The sequence below is a fragment of the Dermacentor variabilis genome, chromosome 5 (assembly GCF_050947875.1).
Source record: "Dermacentor variabilis isolate Ectoservices chromosome 5, ASM5094787v1, whole genome shotgun sequence".
NCBI lineage: Eukaryota > Metazoa > Arthropoda > Arachnida > Ixodida > Ixodidae > Dermacentor > Dermacentor variabilis.
Genome location: NC_134572.1, coordinates 10,498,293 through 10,522,313, shown reverse-complemented (window position 1 = coordinate 10,522,313; position 24,021 = coordinate 10,498,293). Strand labels below are relative to the sequence as shown.

At 42.9% G+C, this 24,021-nt stretch overlaps 1 protein-coding gene across 3 annotated transcripts in view; it reads right to left on the bottom strand.

The window, feature by feature from the left end:
* LOC142582237 (uncharacterized) overlaps positions 1 to 24,021 on the bottom strand; it is an 81,259-nt gene that overhangs the window by 41,314 nt on the left and 15,924 nt on the right. The gene's annotated exons all lie outside the window — the stretch shown is intronic.

Here is a 24,021-nt window from a genome sequence, read left to right as displayed (position 1 = left end):
AAATTCAAAGTATGAAGACCTCATTTACATGTAATTTTCATGAAGCCTCCAAAAGTGAAAAGAGCAGCTTTACAACCCAAATGTTCGCATGATATTCGAGTACGCTTGTGCGGCTTGGGACCCTCAAACCTCTTATCTTACAGACAACTTGAACACATTCCAAACTGCGCTGCCAGGTTTGTTTCTGGAAATTACATCTTTCACAGCAAAACAAGAACAAGGTGAAAGCAGGAGCCATTGTTTCAAAAAGTAGACTTGTCTCCTTCAAGGAGACATATGCTTTCCTCGCCACAGTATATAGAGGTGGGGTTATATATATATATATATATATATATAGGTGGGTATATAGAGGGTGTAAAGCGGATGGGTGTGGCAACGAGTTAAGGGTGTTAGTGGCGAGGGTGTCAAATTGAGAATAAAGGAGTGCTATGCACTAGGCCAGCGACATGGCTATCTGTCAGCCGGCGTGTCAACGGCGTGCACAGCAGCCCCTATTACCTGTTTCGCTGGTGGCAGTGTGCTATCGCATCTCTAAAAGAGATAATAGAAGGAGCGACAGAGACCGGTGCTCGTGAAAAAAATAAGAAAAGAAAAAAGAAAAGAATATTAAAAGAAAATACTTAAATGGAATAAATAAATAAAAAAAAGACAAAAAAGCAGTAAGCAACCAAACTACGTGTTGTTGCCTATAGCTTCAAGTTTAGCATAGCGAAGAGATTCTAAAGCTCCCTTTGAAACGTTTATGTCTATTGCTCGCAATGTCTTGAACTTAGGGATAAGGCATGATTCTGGTATTTCCTTTCTCATTCAGAATGGAAATTTGACAGTAAGATGTAGAGTTTAATACCTATGCCAAACGGGCGAGGTTAATGCCATTAAAAGTTTAAGACCTTAAGTTTCTTAATGCCATTATATTTTGATCGCTGCTACACGCGCATACTTCATGACATTAAGCGTTGAGGTGGCGATAGCTGCAGTGAAACGGTTAAGTTTGCTTGCCAATCATAATACAATAAAGAACAGTTATCTAGGGAGCAGATGTTAAAGGGACCCTGAAACGATTTTGACGATTTTCTACAAACGTATTGGGTCGTTAGAGTAGGTCCTTCTGATCATTAATTGACACATCTAAGTGCTCCGCGTAAAGCGTGTAATTTATTATAAGGTTTTAAATATGCATATCGCTGCCGATCGCAGCGCACTGCTCGGCGGAATTTTAAGCCGCCCCTACCCATATGACCGAAATCACCCATGCGACGTCAGTGGGGCGAGCTATCCGATTGGCTGACAAGGGCGCGTGATCGATAATTTTTCCAACTTTATGGTAAACAAATGATCTTCTTAATAGTTGGAATGCTAGTTAATTTGTTTTTATGAAAAGAAAGTAACATAAAGAGAATGCACAAGAATAATTTTTCAGTACACTTAAGCACTTCCGGCACACAGCATGTGTCGTCTGCTTGTGTTACAACGTACTCCATTTTGAAGAGAGCTCCGCGGTCAGAGTCGGTCTCAGTCTTTTCGCGAGCACTATGATTCGACTTTGTTGCCTTGTGGACTGCAAACGTAGCGACTGGCAATATGTCAAGCTGCGACATCATGACCCTCTGCAAGGCAGCGCACGAGCGAACTGGCTGCTGCGCATCGGACTGCCGCTATCCGATCGGCGCCAGGATTTGCGCGTTTGTGGCCGTCACTTTACACCGGAAGATTACTAACGCAATAGCGTTTCCCGAGTCCGGTATTAGGGAAAACGCAAGCGCAAGGGGACAGAGTCAGGCCGCTTGACTTTGCCGTAACGGGATGAGCCATGAGATGAGCAGAAGGGCAAATGCGAATGGTCTGCACGGTGCAGCCACCTGGTGGCACAGAGCTCAACCATACACAGTAGCAGCAACGAAGTGTACTCTTCTTTGCTGCTGGTGTGTATTTTTCGCAGGAGTGTAATCATGAACACGCTGTTTTTATAAATGTTTAAAATGTTTTACACTTGGTTAGAGCAATATTAGCGCTTTGTTTGGCTGGTTAAACGCTGCACCAACAAGTGTATGGTCCGTGCTGACCGATCAGGCCGCTCACGTACGTCTACGCTAAAGTTCCTTCATCAGCTTGAGTTTATGCCTACAGTCATTTGCCGAAATGACCAGCTTGCCTGTGGTTACCGGAATACAAGACACGTTCGGCGCTACGACAGAATGCTCGCAACGCACGCTGCTTCGATAGCTCTCGCTTGGGGTCGACGGCCAAGCGGCTAGCGGAGCGGTCTCGCGCGGGCGGGGGCGGGCTCCAAAACAACCGGAAGTGGACGATGTGACGTCGCATCGTGACGCTGAACCAGTGAAGGCGGAGCTTAGCCCCACTCGCTCGGCGAACGAGTTGAGGAGGAAAAGCATGGCTAGGGAGGAGGGTAGCTTCTAATCGCTTGTAGCTCCATTAATACGTAACGCTTCACTTAAATTGTGGTGCGAATGTTCTACTTAAGCTGTACCCTACGCGTCTACAAAATTTGTCCGAACCGTTTCAGGGGCCCTTTAAAGAGATGGCATGAGAAACATTGATCGGCGTATTGTATGTAGTTTACTTCAGGAATGTCATTGTTTCACCCAGCTGCAAACTGTTTGAAGCCAAAGCTAGCTTGACTGCTAATCCATAGCGTAGCCAAAGCATTTAAATTGGAAAAATAGAGCTCACAGCTTCAAGGCTCTCAAGCAGTGATCCTGAAGAATTCTACCGTGTGCTCCAGTTTGTTCTGGCGTATGTGCTTTTTGAGCCAAGCATCGTCGAGAAATTCAAAGGCTTCAGTATGATGCCAACAAGGCAAGGAGCCGCTGCCGTGCAATCGAACAGCTTCTTCTGGCTAATGTGCTCACGATTAGTGCTTTAGCCGTGAGTAGCGGCGAGATCTAAATTGTCAGTTTTTCGTTTTCGGAGGGTTCATGAAAATTACATCTAGTGAGGTTTACATACTTTGAATTTACATACCATGGCACATACACAACGGGCGATCAGCCAGGAAGCAGCCAGTACATTTAAGATAAATAAGAAGAAATTAAGAAATACAAGTAAAAGAAAACGAAATACTGAGAATGACACTTTACCAGAAGCCTACAGATAGCCAGCAATATTTAGACTACAACAGTCATCACCCGCGACACTGCAAGCAAGGAATTTTTGTCAGACAAGCGAAACGAATAAGAAGAATCTGCAGCGAAGAGCACGATTATATCCACCACCTAATGACCTTAACACAATGCTAGCAGCAAGAAACTATCCACAAGTTGCTCTCGATAGAGCTTATGATGTCGCGCCAAGATTGGAGAGACCATCAGAATTAGCGAAGAAACAGCCTACACCAGAATCTGACAGACTGCCAGCCTTTATAATAAAATATTCTAATGCACTCCCAAACAAACAAAATCCTATGAAAATACCACCCAATATTATCAAGTAATGAGCGTCTGAGAAAAACATTCCCGGTTGTACCAAGGGTTATCTATCGCCGCAACAGGAACATTAAACACATGTTAGTGCTCGCAAAAGTCAGCCAACATCATTCCACCATAATAAAAGCATGTTGTCACCCCAGGTGCAAAACCTGCAGGCACCTTCAAAGTTACATTAAAATTGAAAGCATCGCATATAGTTATACACACAAAGTCAAATCTAGTTTCATTTGTAAGTTTGGATACGATTTATCTGCTTAAATGTTCCTTCTTTAAGAAAAAATATATCGGTGAAACAGGACAATCAATGAATGTCCGATAAAACAGACATTGTGCGGACACAGCATTGTGCGGACATTGTGCCCAAAGCCATCGCCAAGCGTTTCAACGAACCAGGTCATAACTTTGATGAACTTGAACTCTACATCTTACAGTCAAATTTCCATTCTGAACGAGAAAGAAAATACCAGAATCATACCTTATCCCTATGTTCAAGGCATTGCAAGCAATAGGCATAAACGTTTAAAAGGGAGCTTTAGAATCTATTCGCTAGGCTAAACTTGAAGCTATAGGCAAAGACACGTAGTTTGGTTCCTTAGTGTTTTTTTATATTTATTTTTTTATTCCGTTTCAGTATTTTATTTTATTTTTTATTATTATGTTTTTTTGTTTTTTTTTTTTACGAGCACCGGTTTCTGCCGCTCCTTCTATTATCTCTTTTAGAGACACGATAGCCCATGACCACCAGCGAAACAGGTAACGGAAGGCTGCTGCACATGCCTTTGACACGCCGGCTGACACATGGCCGTTGACGCGTGATTGACAGACGGCTGTGTCACTGGCCTTGTGCACAGCAATAATTTATTTATTCTGTATTCGACACCCCCACCGCTAGCACCCTTCGCTCGTTACTGCACCCACCTGCTTTATGCCCTCTCCCCTTTAGAAGAACCCCACCTATATATACTGTGGTGAGGAAAGCATATGTCACCCTGAAGAAAAGTCCACTTGTCAAAACGTTGGCTCCCATCACTTTGTCGTTTTGCTCATCGTCCTAAATTTCCATCTCCCGCCTTCCCCGCATTTTCTCTGAACTTACACAGCAGTACTGCATCAACTAAAGAAAATCTTGGCTGGCACACTACCATGAAACGCATAGCAATGAAATTAGAACTTTTTTTCTGAACTTACTCTGGTCTCATAGGAATAAGCAAGAACTTGTACATTTTTCCAACTCATTTCATTTCTTTGCAATGCCATCATGAGTTTAAAGTTGCTGAAACACGCTCTTGCAGTGATGTTTTCTGCAAATAATATTTCCTGCTTACTTCAATGCACTGGAATAAGCTTCCTAAAAATATTGTTCAAGGTGAAACGTACTCCGAGTTTCAGTCACCGTTATTGTCTAACCTGTATCATTGTGTGTATTATTGTGCTTCATGTAATAAACCATCCTTTTCCTTTCTATGATGTGAATGTGCCTGTCAGCCTGTTTCTATGCTTTCTCTTCTCTTTTCTTTTTTTTATGTTGCATTTGTACCTTGCTGTTAGATTTTTTAATCAGCTCAATTTTTGCTTACGTTTTTCTTTTTGCTGCTAATGTTCCCCCCTATAATAATGCCCTTGTGGCGCTGCGGGTACTTGTATAAATAAATAATCAATTATAGTTATCAATCATCTCAAAGAACTCCTTGGTGATGCCACAATATCTGCTGCTCGTATGGAACATTGTACTGCCCACTTCTCAGGTATGTGCCATTGTACGAAAATTATCATCATCATCAACACATGGAATCCCTCATTGTGGGTATGTGTAATAGTAGCATAATAATCATCAACATACAACTATGGTGGCTAGAGGAGCTGGTGTGCCGACTGAGCGTAGTTCACGGCTTGTCCGCATCATGAAAAAAATGGTGCTGCAGTCAGGAGAACAGTGCACTTGCGCAAGAAAGAGTGTGTACACAGGGAAGACAAAATGTGTGTTCCAAGGATATCCCTGCTGCTGATTTCAGCTATGACGTATGCTTTAAATACCATTCTGTAAAGTGCAAGTGAAGCTGTACGGGTAATTGTGCTATTGTCAGAAAACATGAAGTGCTAGAACAATTTTTTTAGCTTCTATGAAAAGAACATTGCACTAAAGCTTTAGTGGTTTTGAACTAGTGCAGAGTTATTTTGGAGTTTTAGGCTGTGAACTAGCGAGTAGTTTTTTTTTTTTTTTTGCAGATTTGGTGCAGCTCAGCAGTGTCCACTGCTGCTCTTGTCAGCACTGAGAATCAAATACATAAGGTTCAACGTCCAGAAACACATAGGCTAGCTATGGGAGGCGCCGAAGTGGGGCATTCTGGACTACATTCTGCACCACCTGAGAGCCGTTAATGTGAGCTTAAACCTAAGTACACGAGAGTTTCGTATTACGACCCAATCAGAACGCAGTCATTATGGCAGATAAATGAATCCACGACCTCATCATCAGCAACACAAGGATAACCACCAAGCCATCATGGCGGGTAAGAACTCTATCTGGAGTAAGGATGTTACACTTGGTGCTGAATTTGCAGCTCCTGTGTAATTAGGTCTTGTGATTCGCCTTTCCTAAAGCTTAGTAGTATATCCTTATAACTGTTGACGCCTTACTTGGAAATATTTTGTATATTTCAAGAACAAGTGAACATACCTTTCCTGCAGAGTTATGGGATACAGCCATCCATTCCTTGCACAGAAATTCACACATTACAATTGAACTTTATTGAGCATAATGTTAAAAACTAATTTCACTAAAAGAGAAAATGCAGCAGCTGTGGAACTTTCCACTTCCAGATCCAGTGACCAAGCATGATGCAACATGTATGTGATGACAAACTCCGCAAGCGCTAACACAAAAATTCTGGCATCTTAATTTGCACAGTATTCATCTTCAGCTTATTGCTCTGATTCCTTTGAGCGTTTGCTGTCATAATCACATCGTGTGATCAGAGTCCCAAATAATGTTCACTCTTTTTTTTTTATCATCATATTATAGAGATAAGCAGAAGCATCATATTATTGCATCTTTAGTAAGCTTTTCTTAGTTGACAACATGGGTGAAATCGCGCTTGATGAACTATTCCTAAAAGTGTCATTCGCCCACAAGCAATGTCCGCTGCTGCATTTGTTGGTGCTGAGAACAACGCTGCTTTAGGCACCCATGACTTACGGTTTTGAGCGAAGAAATAACTGTGCTTGTTGATCTTCTCTGAAGCAGAAATAGCACTACTATTTGATGCGGACTCCTCTTATTTGCCTTCGAACATGAGCTTCCCTTAACCATGCCGCTCACCTTTAGTTATAGAAGCTTCAACATATTTTAGTAACTTGCAAACATGCAATAACAGAGACCTGCATCTCCTCATTGCAGAAACTGACAGCTACAGGTGACATTGTTACATTCTGCATGCTTTATTTGTTGCGCATAATCTGCCACAAGTACCAGACAACATGCGCCACTGAGAACTGTTGTACTGAGAGCAGCACCACTTTTGCATCATGATGCGAAGAAGTGGCAAACTATGCTCCAGTCAGGTCAGTCGGCACACCTACTTCTCTAGCCACTATAACACAGCAATCACCTCAAAGAGCTACATAGTGGCACAATAGGTACCACCCTCCTTTCGGTCAATCCCCTGTTGTTGGTATGTGTCATAGTACAGAAATCATCATCATAATCAACACATAGACACTTCTTGGCCAGTCATCGGATGTGGTTATGTGTGATAGTATAAAAATCATGATCATAACAAACATGTGAACACGCTTCTTGGCCAATCCCCCGTTGTGGGTATGTGCCATAGTATGAAAATCATAATTATAATCAACATGCAGCGACCATCTGAAAGAGCTAGTTGGTGTTGGCACAGAGAAAAGTATAGTACGTATTACGGCCTAGTAGTATCATCATTGATCTGCTGCACTGACAGGCTAAGGCTTTATTGAAATCGCTGGACGCATAATTTTTTTTTAAGCGCGAGGTATAACATACTGAATGAGTGCCCGACCAGCAATCAACCAACCGACCGACCAACCCAGGCAAAACCATGAGATGGTAGACCTACCCCCGTATTCATAAATGCATCTTAACTTGAAGCCTGTTGTGAATGCACCAAAGGAAATGCAATGAGCGTGTTGGGCGCGTTCGCACCAAGCAACATTTTTATTAAGTCAAGCAGGGGCTTCAAGTTAAGATGCATTTCTGAATACGGGGGTAAGAATGCTTCACTTTAATTCAATGGAATTACTCTTCTTTGAACATGCTGCAGTTGTATAAACATTTTCTTAACATCACAGCTACCGTTCACAATGCAGAGCAATGGTATTACTGCATTAATTCGTTTCCTAGCACATCAACATTTTTACATGCATGCGACTTGTGGGAAATGAGGTGCAATGTGCACCACTGTTGTATTCATATGAATGCGGCTACTAAAAGAACAACAAGTGGTCATTCACTGCACTTCCGCAGGCTTCGAATACAAGCATCATCATCAGCAGCAGCCTATTTCTGTCCACAGCAGAACGAAGGCCTCTCCCTGTGATATCCAATTACCTATGTCCTGCACCAACTGACTCCAGCTTGAGGCTGCGAATTTCCTAATTTCATCACCCCACCTAGTATTCTTCCGTCCTCGACTACGCTTGCCTTCTCTTGGCACCCATTCTGTAACTATAATGGTCCACCGGTTATCCATCCTGCATATTACATAATCCACCGAGCTCCATTTCTTTCTCTTAAAGGGCCCCTCACCAGGTCTGGCCCTTTTTAGCTGACAAGAGCAGAGCATACATTGAGCGATTACGATCGTGTCTGCAAAGTATTACATCGCTACACGCAGCAGAAAAAGCTGAAATTTCAAACCGAACGCTGTTTTCCCTTCTCCCCACGGCCGCCACACTCCAAGCCGGATGGAGACGTAGTTGTGCCCCTCCGCCTACGTAGTGGTGTCCGCAGTGTGATGTCGCTCGTGCTGACACGTGACTTTGAGAATTATTGAAGACATCTTTTATCTGTGCCATCTGTTGCTTGAATTGACGAATAGAAGTTTAGAGAAATAATAAAACACACAAATGGAATGTCTGCGTGTTTTTTGTTTTACCTTGCACCGAAAAAAAGAGAGATGCACTTCCGCTCCGTCTGCTTGCTCCCATGGTCGTGCGGTCACATGCGAAGGTACTGAAACTATGCCATTTTCTACCATGCTTGAGTGCCTGATCATGCTCTGCGATCTGCTTGTTCTGCCTCAGTATCCGTGTAGCACTGAATTATACCACTAGTCATGTTTCCTTGTGCACAGCGAGCAGAATTGTGCGCTGCACGAATGAGACAACGGCTTGCGCACGACGGTGTCAGCAAAAATACGTAGCGCCGAAAAAAAAGAAAAAAAAGAAGAGGAGAAGAAACAATGAAGGCGGGGTCTGTGACATTTGCGTCACGTGATCCTCGAGGTCCGGTCTGGGAGAACGCAGGGAAGGAATTTAGCTTGCAAAGGCTAGACGGGGCAAGTGGAGAGAGCGTCTTGCTAGGCAGTGGAGCCGACCTACTGAAATCATGAGTTCGTGGCACTGAAATATTTCTCTCGGCAATTAATGAGCCTATTTGAAAAATTTTTGCGACAGAATGCTCCCTAGAGGACACGTAACAACTTCCAGTGCATAATCAAAATTTGCTATGGGGCCTGGTGAGGGGCCCTTCTATGTAAATTAGAGTGTCAGCTATCCCCATTTGCTCTCTGATCCACACCTCTCTCTTCCTGTCTCTTAGCGTTATGCCTAATATTTTTCATTCTGTCGCTCTTTCTGAGGTCCTCAACTTATTGTCGAGCTTTCTTGTAGACCTCCAAGTTTCTGCTCTATGTGTTAGCACCGGTAGAATGCATTGATTGTACATCTTTCTGATCTATGATAGTGGTAAGCTCCCGGTCAGGATCTGGCAATGCAAGCAATATGCACTCCAACCCATTTTTATTCTTCTGTAAATTTTCTTCTCATAATCAAGGTCCCCTGTGAGTAATTGACCTAGGTAAACGTACTCCTTCATGAACTCAAGAGGCTGACTTAAGATCTTGAACTCTTGTTCCCTTGCCAGGCTATTGAACATTACCCTTGTTCTTCAGTATGTTAATCTTCCACCCCACTCTTACACTCTCTCTGTTGAGGTCCTCAATCATTTGTTGTAAATCGTCTGCATTGTTGTTGAATAGAACAATGTCATCTCAAAACCGAAGGTTGCCAAGATATTCGCTGTCCACCCTTACTTTTAAGTCTTCCCAGTGTAATAGCTTGAATACTTCTTCCAAACACGCAGTGAATAGCATTGGAGAGATTGTGTCTCCCTGTCTGACCCTTTCTTTATAGGTATCTTCCTACTTTTCTTGTGCAGATTTAAGGCAGCTGTGCAATCTTTGTAGATATTTCCCAAGATATGTAGGTATGCCTCCTGTACTCCTTGATTACGTAATGCCTCTATGACTGCTTGTATCTCCACTGAATCAAATGCTTTTTCATAATCTATGAAAGCCATATAGAGAGGTTGATTGTACTCTGCAGATTTCTCAATTACCTTGATTTATGACATGGATGTGATCCATTGTAGAGTATCCCTTCCTGAAGCCAGCCTGTTCTCTTGGTTGAATGAACTGTTGGCGTTATTCTATTGGAAATTATCTTGGCGAATACTTTATACAATACTGAAAGTATTATTGAGAGGATTAGTATAATGTTGGCATTTTTCCAGTTCTCTGGAACCAGTGAAGCCGTGAGACATTTCATATAAAGGGCCACAAGTTTTTCAAGCATGATAGCTCCTCCCTCTAAGTCTAATGTTGTTCCTTCTTCTCCTGTCGCTTTTCCCCAGGTCATGTCTTGCAAGGTCTTTCTAACTTCATTGCTAGTTATAGAGGTATCCTCTGTATCCTGTTCATTACTACTTCGAATGGTGGTAGCGCGGCAGCTCTGGCCACTGTACAGGTCAGTATAGAAGTCTTCTGCTGCTTCTACTATACATCTTTGAAATTGCTGATGATATTAACCTGCTGATCTTTCAGTGCATATATTTTGGCTTGTCCTATGCCAAGTTCTCTTCGCACTGGTTTCATGCTGCGTCCATTTCTGCTGCTTCCTCAGTCTTCCTCACGTTATAATTTCGAATATCCTATGCTTTCTCCTCGTTGTTCAGTTTTGACAGTTCCGCAAACTCTATCTGATCTCTTGAGTTAGACTCTTTCATGCTTTGTTGTTTCCTTATTAGGTCCTTTGTTATTTGGGAGAGTTTGCCTACTGGTTGCCTCGGTGCCTTACCTCCCACTTCAATTGCTGCTTCTGAAGCCAGCCTAGTTATGGTTTCATTCATCACCTCTATGTCATCTACATCTTTCTGTTCTAAAGCTGCATATTTGTTTGCAAACACCAGCCTGAATTGGTGTGCTTTTACCCTCACTACGTCTAGGTTGACCTGTTTCTTCTTCACTAATTTTATTCTTCTCTTCGTATTGAGGGAAATCCTAGCCCTCACTAACCTATGATCACTGCATTTTACCCTACTTAACACTTCTACATCCTGCACTATGCTGGGATCGGCAGAGAGTATGAAATCTATTTCATTTCTTGTTTCTCCATTGGGGTTTTTCCAGGTCCACTTCCTGTTGCTATGCTTCTTGAAGAAGGTATTCATTACTCAGAGCTTACTCCTTTCTGCAAATTCTAACATTTCTCCTTTAGTGTTCCTAGAATCAATGCCGTAGTTGCCAATTGCTTGTTCACCCGCCTGCTTTTTCCCCATTTTCGCATTGAAGCTGCAATGATTACAATATACCGAGTTTCCACGTTTCTCATCACTGATTCAATATCTTCATAAAACTGTTCTATTTCTTCATCATCGTGACTGAAGGTTGGAGCGTAGGCTTGTACTACCTTTATTCCATACCTCCTATTTAGCTTTATGACTATTGCTCCCCTCTCATTAGAATTCGTTCATGTTGCCCGCTATGTCCTTAAGGATTAGGAATCCTACCCTGTATTGTTTCTTATCTTGAAGTCTTCTGTAGTAGGGGACGTGGCCGTTAGTCAGCACTTTATACACCTCACCAGTTCTCCTAAGCTCACTAAGGCTGGTAATATCCCACGCAATGCCTGATATTTCCTCAAATAGTTCTGCTAAGCTAGCTTCACCAGTTCTTGTGTTGAATGTTGCCAGATTCAGTTTCTAGTGGCGGCATGTCCGGCTCCCAAGATTCTTAGCACCCTATGCTGCGTTCCATAGGTTGCATGGGTTGGTTCAAGGAGTCATGAGGGAGGCAGTGGCCGAATACTGCACCAGGGAGGCCAATTCCTGTTCTGGTGCGGGAGTGTCTTTGGTTGAAACTTAGTGGGCCTTCCGAATTGGCTGCACCTGTACTGGTATAGACCCACATTTTCTCTGCGTTTTTTTTTCTCTTTTGCCGGTGTTAGGCGGCCCTCCAAACCTGAAGATGTAATGAACTGGAGGAGGTGGTAGCTCGATGGTCTACTTCTAATCCATGCCACCACCTCAGTCAAAAATTAGCTACAAATGGAACACTTCAAATGGGACACTAAAAAAAAAGGGAAGGATTTTAGCTTTTGATTACCTATAGCAACCGAGCAACCAAGATAGCTCAGTTAGATAACCCTCTAGATGGTGAGGCCACTTTATGGCACAGAAGACCAGCCCAGAGGATCCTACATGCCTAAAAACTCCCTTGAATTATTTGCGATAGTCACGATAGATAGGTAGCACAATATAGCATTATTTATAAACGGTTCTAACATCAAGGTTCCAGAATCTCATGTATGCAGGCAACCGTGAACACGGCTAAATGCACGAGACATTTTCAACGAGCTTAAACAGCACTTAAAACGAGTAGAAGTGAAAAGAATGGCGGAACGGTTCGGCCTGCTTACCCAAAAACCATGAGTCACTTATACACGGGGTACATCCATCATCTTACTGTCACATCTAGCTGCCCCTGGCATCGGAGAAGTCTTTTCAGACCCAGTCACTAACGAGGCAGCAATGTTATGCCTCTTTATTAGCTACAACAAATGCGTCCGTTACCTCAGACATGGTCTGAACCCTTCACTCTGGGGGACAACTGTACAATAACTGATTGCACAAGAAGTCATGCGTAATGTCGAGGGTTGAGCCATTTGTCGTGACTTTGGTGAACTGGAAGGACAAAGCTAACTAATTTCTAAACAGCTTTGCATATCTCCTCGAACACCGACAAGGCCAGAGTTATATTGCCGTTGCAAAAGAATGGAGAGAAAACTAAACAATTAACAAAAAACCGTTACAGCCATACCCAAGCAGTTTTGATGCTACAAGAATGACTTCCATAATAACTCTACATACCTCGTTATTCACAGGAAGGAAGGTAGCACATAGAACTACACCAGAGGCTCTTAATAACCGATTATATTTTTGTATATGGTGGTTTTCGCTGGAGCATTATTATATTTTTGTATATGCTGGCTTTCGCTTGAGAGTTAAACAAAAATTGGGCATATGTGATACCCACATATTAATAATGTTGTAAATAATAATATATCTTGGACACTTGCTCACAAAAGGTGGGCAGCATTCATTAGTTTTCTAACACTTGCATTTCTTATCCTTTTAAAAATGAATAAACTTTGGGGAGAAACTGGGTTGCAAGCCATTTTTATAGATTTTGGCACAAAAATCAAGCATTATCAAGTTTTACCAAAAAATGAAGGACCCTATTCAAAGATAATATGTCTGGTTTTACATTTTCATTGCTTACTACAGGTAATATCAGAGACTACATTACAAAGCTAAATTTTAATAAGATATGTACTTCTTTTTTAGCTTTCTCTAGAACAGATGAAATGTCAGATATTTCTTTTTCAGTTTTGGTGCCTTTCAAGCACCAAGCAGGAACAAGCTTAAGTACAGAATAAACAAAACATTTGCTGTGGCTTTACTGTACACTCAGCATTCTAGCAATCAACATTTACCACTAATTACAACTTATTACAATATATTCATGCAAACAAATTGCTGTTCAGGGACTGCGGCATGCTTCTTTCAAGTACAATGGCACAATTTGTAAAGAATATTGTTTATGCATTTACAAGACAGCAGATCTTGTACATAGGTGGAACGAATATGGCAATCTTGAGCATGCATGGTCAAAGATAATATGACTCCCACAATTATCTTCAAGGCATATATTAGAATATGCAGACAGCTTTGCTTCCAACTGAGCAGTGTCACTGAGTAAACAACTGGTCATAAATTATGAGGTTTACTGCACCGAAGTAACACACGGCCGATGAGAAATGCTGTAATGTAGGTCTGCTGAGAAATTTTTACCACCTGGAGTGTATTAGCAAAATTATTTAGTACACCTAAAGACATACGAGTTTTCGCATTCTGTGCTCATCAAAATGTGGTCACCGCAAGCTGTGAATTTGTGCACAGCAGCAAAACACTGCTGCCACTAACGGAGACGATTGTGAGAAAACAACTGCTTTTTCACAGTAAATGCACTTGAAAACACCCTTTCTTTGTGTGGTTCAAGCTCAATGTTACCAGAATCTCCGAATGCTCTGCTAGCAGAAAACGATACTTTTTCTTAAGTTGCATTCTCAGAGATCATCAATTTTTTTTTGTTTTTTACTGTAAGGGATGTTAAACATGCTGTTGACACTAGTGTACAACAATGCATCAGCTCATAAGCAAGGTTGTTGTAAAATGAGTTTAACCTCTACAGTAAACTCCCATTAAGATGACCTCAAAAGGAGCACGAAGATTGGTTTGTCTCATCGGAAGATCATCTAAACAGAATTGATCAACAAAAACTAAACATCTACTATTCCTGCTGCACTAAAATATTTGTTACAAAACAATAAATGAAACAGTATTAAGATCAAAAGGCAGATGTTAAAAGAAACATTTTTATTGTATTTGCACAATACTTATAATACTCTTACTTAGCTCTTAGTTGAGCAACTGTTGCATCCCAGCCTTCCCCAAAACTGTCCTGTTACAGATGCTGACATCTTACCTCGTTTACTCAAAATGTTTTAATGACTTCATGTTATTGAACCACAAATATGTATTCACAGTATCATCAGCTGCATCACTGTGAACAGTGCCCTTCCTCACCTTCATTATGGTGAAGAACTGTGGTGTTTCTATTATGCCAGACATGCAGGTTTCGAGGTCATTGTTGATGCTGGCATAGTTGTTTATGTCCACAGTGACATAATTTTAAGCAGGTTCTTTTTTATGGGAAACCAACCAAATGTTCGCACACACTGTTCCTCACATCTGAAAATTTGGCATAATTGAGATAGTCTTAATGGCAGTCTAGTGAAGCAGCAGTTCCACAGAGCACCTTCTAGCCTTCCCTTTCTAAGAGCAGACTACAGGCTGAGTAAATTCAGAAAAGCACTGTTCTCACTTTCTGAACGAATTATTCACCAGTGACGCAATGCTTTTGACTGAAAGTGCAAACAGAATGTGAATGCTTTTAGAGGCTTCTTTAGAATGCTTTTTAGTAATACAGGGCCTTATTCTAGGCTGATGGAAGTGAGTAAATATTCCAAGTTGGCGGGTGTGCATTCTCTGATGAAGCAACACCTAATTGCATATACTTTCTCGTTCTATCTTCTCGTAACAGCAGACAGCTCTTACCACCTCAGTGCTGTGCAATCCGAAGTGGCAATGGCTATGTACGAGCAGTCTGTTGAAAATTTTCTTTTCAGTGCCATTGAAAACGTCTCTCTGTTTGCTCACAATCAGTTCTGATTATGCAGGGAACTGATAATACCCAGACATGCATAGGCAATGAAAACAGTGAAATCTGTACATACATGAAAGTGTGCCTACTTAGTTACACAATTTTTTTACAAATTACTTTGCGGATGTAATTGAATGTAACATCAGACTGTTTGTTGACTGTGTTTTGTATGCTGATGTATCAGATCAAGTGGGTTCCACACAGATTTAGGACAACCTTCATCATGCGGAAGTATGGTGCAAGAATAAGAACATAGTACTAAACACTAACAAGTGCATTTATGTAAGTTTCACTAAAAGGGTAAAAAAAGAAAAACAATTCACTACACTTTAAATAATCAGCTCATTAGAAAAGACCATACAAGTGTTCGGGGTTATATTTCCTGAGGTTGGAACATGGGTCGCACAGGTAAACGGTGATGTTAATAGGCCGGGAAATGTACTTGGCTTCTTACACTGCAACCTCGAACACGTAACTACAGTCGGATACAACTTTAGAAAAAAGGGGACGTTTGCTCCTCCGAGGTGGATTTTCTAGCACGTTGGAAATATTACTGCAAGCTTACGATGTGGCATTTGTGCCGCATGCATTTATTCTAAGCCGTGATCCTGCGAAGAAACATTGCAGCCAGCATCGCTGACGCTGCGCTATGCTTTGTCTGAAAACAGGATCCCATGGCGACCGCTGCAAACACACATCCTGCCTGTTATTTCGCTCCCGAGTGAAGTTACGACGAGAAAAGTTTTCCAAAGTCTGGTGCCTACTGTCAGCGGCGGGTGTGTTCGTGTACTGTGTCACTGCGTTTCTCATGGGACGGGGTGAAGTGATGGAGCAAAACCATTCTCAATAGAAATGAGATAAGTGTGCGCGCATGAAACAAACCTACGAGCGTCTCAATAGAAAATATTTGCAAAAGAAGCCTCCGACGCAAAGCTTTGTCGCCGTCAACTTATCGTGAACGATCGTTGTCAGCAGTGAGATAGCCGAGTAATGGCGGTGTTCGAGCGTTGTGTAGCACTGTCGATTGATTGCTTTCCACCAGTCCTCACCGCGGGCGCAAGCTGTAGAATGCGTGCTGCGGCACAGTCACGCATAAGTTGTGTTGGCAGCGCTCGATATGGTTTCCCACAACATAGCTTTGCGCTGCTTTTCGATTCTCGTGATATGTTGCAATTAAAAATTCCCAAGACAGTGTTAAGAGAACGGTTAAAAAAAGAAAACATACGAGTAGGTAGGCACAGCAGCTTGTGAGCCCGCTCCTATAATACCTCTACCCACGTCTGTTTGTACATGTGTGTATGTTTTCTTGCGTTGGTCAATTTTTTTTATTTCCCACATTTCTTTATATTTGAGTTTTTCTTAGTTATCGCGTTTGTGTGCCTGTTTCCATGCGTGTTTGCGCTTACTCTTATTTCTTTCCTTATATTTTATATTAGCACTTGTTTTTGCTAGTTTTCTTTCAGCAGTCTTCACACATTTTCATTGACCAATCTCATTCAAAGCACTAACTCCTGTACACTGCAGGGCTGGCCTTTTCCATCTCATCAAAACCTTTCTCACTGGTCTACCTCGTCTTTTCAATCTGCCTACTCACTGTGTTTTCTGTCCTTGCTTCTGGTGTTGTTGCTGCAATGTGATTAACCAACTTGCTCAAAACAAATTTTGATCGCCTATGAAAACAAAGGTTTAGAGATACATTTTCTTAAAGGCGTCATGTGGGTTGCACAGTAACTTTGCCTCTTACCTCTGTTCATGTTTATGCATCAGTGCATGTAGTAGCTCGCCAGAAGTGCACATGAAAGGCTGCATATTGCGAAACAACACCTTGCTATGCTGTTGCATTTTTCATGCATTCAATCTCAGTAAACAGACGGTTTCGCTGCCCATCAAATATGATGGTAAAAATTTTCAACACGAATAACACTGTGCTGGAGGTGTCATTTCCTGTCTGATGCTTTCGTCGTTGCAAAGACATTATTCAGTGAATGGAGCCCAGCAAAGCAGGGGACTGAGAGCTTTTGCAACTTTTACCATTTATTACTTTACAAATGTCATTGTCTGAACCTGGCCGTCGATCACTATGCCGATGGCTTGTGAATTAACCAATTGCCTCAATAAAACACATTCAACTTCACTCAGCATTTTTTAGTACAAACAATGCTAGCAGAGATATTCAGGGTGAATAGTTGTGCTTACATTGGTGTTACTTGCCCGGTCAGATAAACGAATACAACAAAGGCTGCGGCATGACTGTGATTTGACGTGCAGACTGCTAATGGTGCCTTTCAAGCATGCCCTCGACTACTGCTATTAATAGCTACCCAAATGAGTATTTTGGTCCTAACTAAGCTAATGATGTTTGATAATTGTTCTCTTATTCGCATTACTTGCCTGGGCCAGGTAACCAAAATAAACAATGCCACGACATGAATGTGTGTTTGCATGCAAGCTGCCAACAGTGGCTGTCATTTTCGCGTTGATTGCTGCTATTTCCCCAACAGTGGCGACGGCTTGACTGCGCTTTGATGTGCAGACTGCTAATGGTGCCTTTCAAGCGTGCCCTCAACTACTGCTATTAATAGTTACCCGAATGAATATTTCGGGCCTCACTAAGCTAATGATGTTTGATAATTGTTCTCCTATTCACATTACTTGCCTGGGCTGGGTAACCAAAATAAAGAATGCGACCACATGAATGTGTATTTGCATGCAAACTGCTAAATGTGGCAGTCAATTTCGTGTTGACTACTGCTGTTTCACTTACAATGGCTACGACATGGCTGCGCTTTGACGCGCAGAGGCTAAAGGTGCCTTCCAAGCGTGCCCTGATGACTGTTATTTCATCACAGGGCCTGTCATGCTCGTAGGTGGCTGCCCAATAGAGTATTTTGGGCCTTCTGACATTGGGATTATTCATATCAACGGGCTGGAAAAAACAGTAGGGGCCGCACAACTGCACGCAAAGCACAATGTGCTTTGGCGTGCAGGCTGCTAAGGTTAGCTGTTAATTTCACGTTGACTTCTGCTTTTTCGTGTGAAGTTGGACAGTGGCTGCCCGAATGAGCATTTTGGGCCCCAGATAGTTATTCAGGGTTAACTGTATTTGAATTCAGATTTTCCAGCATTTCAGCACGTTTCCATGCCAATACTTATATTGAGCACGATCTGTGCAGGACGTTGCTTATTCAGAATTGGGCTTCCATTAAAAGGAATATGTCACAAAATGAACTTCTTTTTTGAGAGGTCACGGGAGAATGCTTGGCTGCCATGCTGCTTGGCTGCTGTGCTTGACGCACAGTACACCGCTTCAGTGATGAGAGATTCATTGTTGCGAGTGCCCAGGTATGTTTCGCCTACAGGAGGTCTGGACCCCACTTCCCGCAGAGTCAGAGACGAGGAGAGCATTCTCGGCGAAGAATTCGTTATACAATGTTTACATGTCGTTATCAGGAGAGAGACGAACAGAGCAGCTGCAAGCTGCTTAAATAACACCCCTCAGTCCCCAGATTCCCCAGACCGTCCCTAAGGACAAAACAAGGTAGAGATAGAGAGGGTTCGGGCAGCCTCCGTGGTCCTAAGGCCGCTCACGGTAGCCTGCGCTTCCTCGAACCACGCTGTGGCGTCGGGCCGATCTGGCGGTCGGTCAGAGTGGTGCGCCGGGGAAGTTTTATGGCCCACATAGGACAAAGGGAACCAACTGCAAGGCACAGGGTCGAAACACAGCTCCCCCTTTAGAAACTGCCCCAAACACAGCGGCAGTCGTTCGTGGTGCGGGCGCCGCCGGACAAAGGAGGAGGGGGTTGCATTGCTGATGGCACTGGTAGGGGCCGAATAGCAGCCCGTGATCCGGTGGCCGCTTCTGTCGTGGACGCCGTGCAGCCGCGAGGAAACCCAAGCCGTGCACGTAGTCGTGTGCCCGAAGCAGGCACCATGCGGGGATGAATGCTGCCGCCACGGTCAACACACCATAGCACTGGCCTTCCGTCAGGCAAATCCCAGGGCTCAAACATAACACCATATACGCTTTGAGAGCTCGTTAGTGATCTTCTTGACCGTCGGTATCTCGTTGCGGCAAAAGAAATCGTGCACACGACCTCGGCGTGCACATGTCATACTTCATGCTGCGTCTTCTTTTCTCCGCATTTTGTGGACGCTTTCTCCAGGGCGTCGACAGTTTGCCACCCGAAATATGCGAAGCTTTGACCTGCCTCCTCACCTTGTACATTGTGCTTTCGCTGACACCGAGCATATTGAGTTTGTAATGGTTGCGATAAATGCATTGTTTTATATAAGTACTTGTTCAATTGCAAATGATTCATTTGAAGCTCGGAACAGGAGTAGTAAATGTGCCGTGTACGTGTAAAAAAGCGCAAAAGCTATGCAGAGCTGCTCTTTCTACATTTGTCACTTGCAATGAAGCTAAAGAGCAGACGACGGGCAGCGTTGTAGAAGGCCTGGGGTTATTTTTCCATCGCGATCCAGCATGTGCTGTAGCACATGAGAGCTCTACTAAACCAGTCATCAAAATACAAAAGTCTTTATTTATACCGAGAATTGTGCATTTCAGAAGGATGATTTTTTGAGCGGGATTATTGTAGTCGCGGAGGCAATTGGACGTCGCGCTTCGGTCAACTGGGCGGGGACTCCCCTTTTTTTTAAATTTGTATCCGACTATAGAGGGTAAAAGGGTCTTTGAACCACTTTATATTGAAGTCGAAAAATGTATTTGAATTTAAAATAGACTATTTCTGAAATACTTTGCCGCAAGAAGTACTTCAATACATTTATTAGAAGTGAAGTTATTGGCAATCAAAGGTCACCTTCACGGTGCTCCCACTCCTTCAATGCCTTGCATTGTGAAGGCTATGGCAAAGCAGGACATGCCCACAACGCTTTGCATACTGAATGTCACCGTGGCACGCAGTCCAAATTTCATTTTGGGAGTTCACCTAGAAGCTACTATCACCAAATGTGGCTGTCCTCAGTGAGCCACAGTGCGCTCAGCCAGGGGACTCGCCACGGCTCTCAGCAGCAGCTGCATAATCTGTGCTACATAGCAGACCACAGCTACATGCAACTGCAGTGCGTACGTGCAGTTTGCTTTGTGCATGACAGGGCTCGAGTGCACGCTCACGCTCGTATGCACCAGTCTAGCCGTGCTACGTGGTGCGGACTGGCTTTGTCCTGCACCAGCTTGACTGACTGATAGTAGTCACAGCCAATTTGTACATATTGAAGTGCTATCAATAGCTCAATATGAAGTGAAGTCTGCTAAGGTGTCTAACCATGAGCGGCCAGAGTGAGTGTGCGCTGGTGACCGTGCATGTGGTCTGACCTTAAGTTTGACCCTATAAGGGTCAATGGCGTAAATATATGGTGCCGCGAACAAGTCCAAAAATGGTCTATGCCATATATTTATGGCGCCATCTGTACATTTAAAAAGCACGCCAATTTCCTAACTTTTTCTTTTCTGTCATATGCTGCCACTATATGGGAATACAGGAAATTTTTTTCGCACACCTCCCTCTCTTCGTTTTTGTTGCATGGTTTGTTTTAGAGCTAGTTTGCTCACGCGCATCTATATACGCATTGGCGCATTGGCGCGCGCACGGGGGGGCGGCGGCGGTTTGGGTTTCGTTCCACGGGTGGTTTTGGCTTCTTGTGCTTGCAAAACTGATGGCTACATCATAACTAATCTCTCAAAGGGTGACCGGCTGTCTCTTGTACGTTTAGTGCTCACAGGGGTACGCATAGGAAGGATGCCGCCGTGCATGCGTTTCCGTTGCTTTTTCTTTTTTTTGGACACTTGCAAAAACTGATTGCCTCTGGTTGGCGATAAGATGAAGATTAGTGGAAGTTTGTCACATGTTTTGCTTTTTTGACAGGCACACAACCACACAGTTTTCTTGAGTGCGGCCACCTATGCAGTTCTATTATGCTATGGATGTACATATTAGTGTAAGAGCAGGAACAGGTGAGAGTTGTGAAATATTCTGGTGGGCGCATTTTCAAAGCCTTGAACTATGTGCCAAATTTCAAATTTTTAATTCTTGTAAGTTTATTTCCTTTCTACTGTTGTTATTCATGAATGAAGAGTACATATATACAAACTCAAAATATTTTTTTTTCACTTTACTATAACCCTAGAAAAATTACGGTAATTTTTTTTCAAAATAAGTCCTAAAGAAGAACTGGTATGTGCAATAAAAAAAAAAAAAAAAAACCAGGGCGGTCGCATATGGCAGAAAAAAATCAACCCTCAAAGGATTAACATGATTCAGGACTAGTTGCATGTTCAAAACTAGTCGAAGTTAGCAGAACCCAATAGCTACGACACCGATAAGCAGGGTGGCCAAAGTTTACTTCCTGCGCGGGTAGCTGTGGCCAAGCAGGCAATAGTCAGCTTCTTCCGGAAGTACACAATTCTTGTCAAAATTCAAAAGCAAATTTTTGCTTCCTTCTGCCTGTTTATTAAACTACATTAATAAATATACACAGTAATAGTAAGAACACTAATCCAAACACCCTTCTTGACTGTCGGCAACTATTGACCAATAGCAGCTGCATATGGGAATTGGCTATAATACGAAATAAAACATCCAGAAAAGAGTAAGGAGCAGGCTTCTGCTGAAAAGAGAGTATGTAAGAAAATGGTGACTTCGCGATCTGCTTGCGAGCTCTATGTACCGTGCACAACTGCAGTATTTGGCTGGGACGTTCACAGCAGCGTATGCTATCCACGAACTATTTTTTCACCAAGCCTGAGGGTTGGTTCAGGACCCATTTAAGGAGGCCGCATATTTAGCATATTTAGTGTAGGCCGATACTCAAATATGCCTGCCCTGTGTGGGACCCGTTTCATATGGTACATGTTGATGCCCTTGAGCGTACTCAGTCTTTTGCAGCAAGATTTGTTCTGGGAACATATGACTGATTTGCAATTGCCCGAGAGATGAAGCGAGACCTTAAACGGGCCGGGAAACAATTTTGACGATATTGTACAAATGTCCTGACTTGTTAGGGTGGGTCCCTCTGATCAATAATTGACGCACCTAAGCACTCTGTGTAAAGAGCGTAGTTTATTATAAGGTTTTAAAAGGTACACTGTTACCAATCGCAGCACGCCACTCGCCTGAGTTTTCAACCACCCCTGACCAGGTGACATGAGATGACCATATGACACCAGTAGGGCGAGCTATCTGATTGGCTGCCCAGGGTGTGTCATCAATAATTTTTCCAACTTTATGGTGAACAAACGTAGTTCATAATAGTTGGAACGTTAGTTAATTTGTTTCTATATAAAAGAAAGTAACCAAAAGAGAATGTGCAAGGACAATTTGTCACTACACTCAAGCACTTCCAGCACACAGTAAGTGTTGTCTACTTGTATTACAGCAGGTTCTGTGCTGATATGAGCACCATGATTCGCCCTTTGGTTGTGGGCTGCAAACGTAGTGATCAGGGACATGTCAAGCTGCAACACTGTGTCCCTCTGCAAGGTAAACATGGAAGCAGAGTGGCTGCAGTGCTGGTTGTTAGTAACCAATTGGCACCAGCATTTACATGTTCACGGCCGTCACTTCACACCGAAGGATTACTACCACAATAGTGTTTCACAAGTCCGGTATTTGGGTAAACGCAAGCAGACTGGGCCTGGGCATGTTACAGGATGAGCGGAGGCGCAAACGTGGAAGGCCTGCACGGTGCAGCCACCTGAAAGCACAGAGCTCAACCAAGAACCGAACTAATATAGCAGTGATGAAGTGTATTCTACTTTGCTGCTGGTGTAAATTTTTGGCAGGACCGTAATTGTGAACACATTGTTTTTCTAAATGTTCAAAAAGTTTTACACTTGGTTTCAGTAATATAAGCTCTTTGTTTGGCTGGATAAGCTCTGCGGCACCAGGTGGCTGGACCCTTAAAGCTCCTTCATCACAACAATAGTAGTACAGAGGGGCTTTATTTCACACCTCCATCCATCCGTCAAAATGCCCATCTCGCCTGTTTCGCCGTGTTTGGAATACAAAATATGCTCGGCACTGCAACAGAATGCTCACAACGCAAGCTGCTTCGATAACTCTCGCTTGGGATCGACTGCCAGGCAGCAGGCAGAGAGGTTGAAGAGGCTTCACGCGCTCGCTCCAAGACAACCGGAAGTAGATGGCATGATGTCCTATCATGACACAGAGCCAGTGAAAGCTGAGTTCAGCCCCGATCACTCAGCGAACGCGTTCAAGAGAAAAAGCATGGCTATGGAGGAGAGTAACTTGTAATCATCCGTAGCACTCTTAATATGAGGTGCTTCACACAAATTGTCGTGCGATTGTTTTAGTGTAGCTGTAACCTACACACTTACAAAATTTGTCTGAACCATTTCAGGGACCTTTTAAATGATGCTCACTGAGTGAAGGAAGGCAAAATCTTCAGTTTAAACTGTTTTATTCAATTTACAACAAAGAAACTGGAATCAATGCTTCCAATTATCTCCAGCTGGCACACTACCTGTCTTCACACATGGACCCCGAATTTAAGGTCTGGCCTCTTGCCAGACAGATCTCTATAAATATTTTTTTCCGAGGACCATAGATTAGTGGAATAAATTGCCTGCAAACGTGGCTGGCAGCAAAACTGTTGATTTGTGCCATGATGTTTTGTGCTCCCCTAGCAATAATGCAAAGAATGATGCTGCAGCTAATGCTAAATAAAAAAAATGATTATTTATCATTTGGATAAAGAAAAAGGTTATTAGATGCATATAA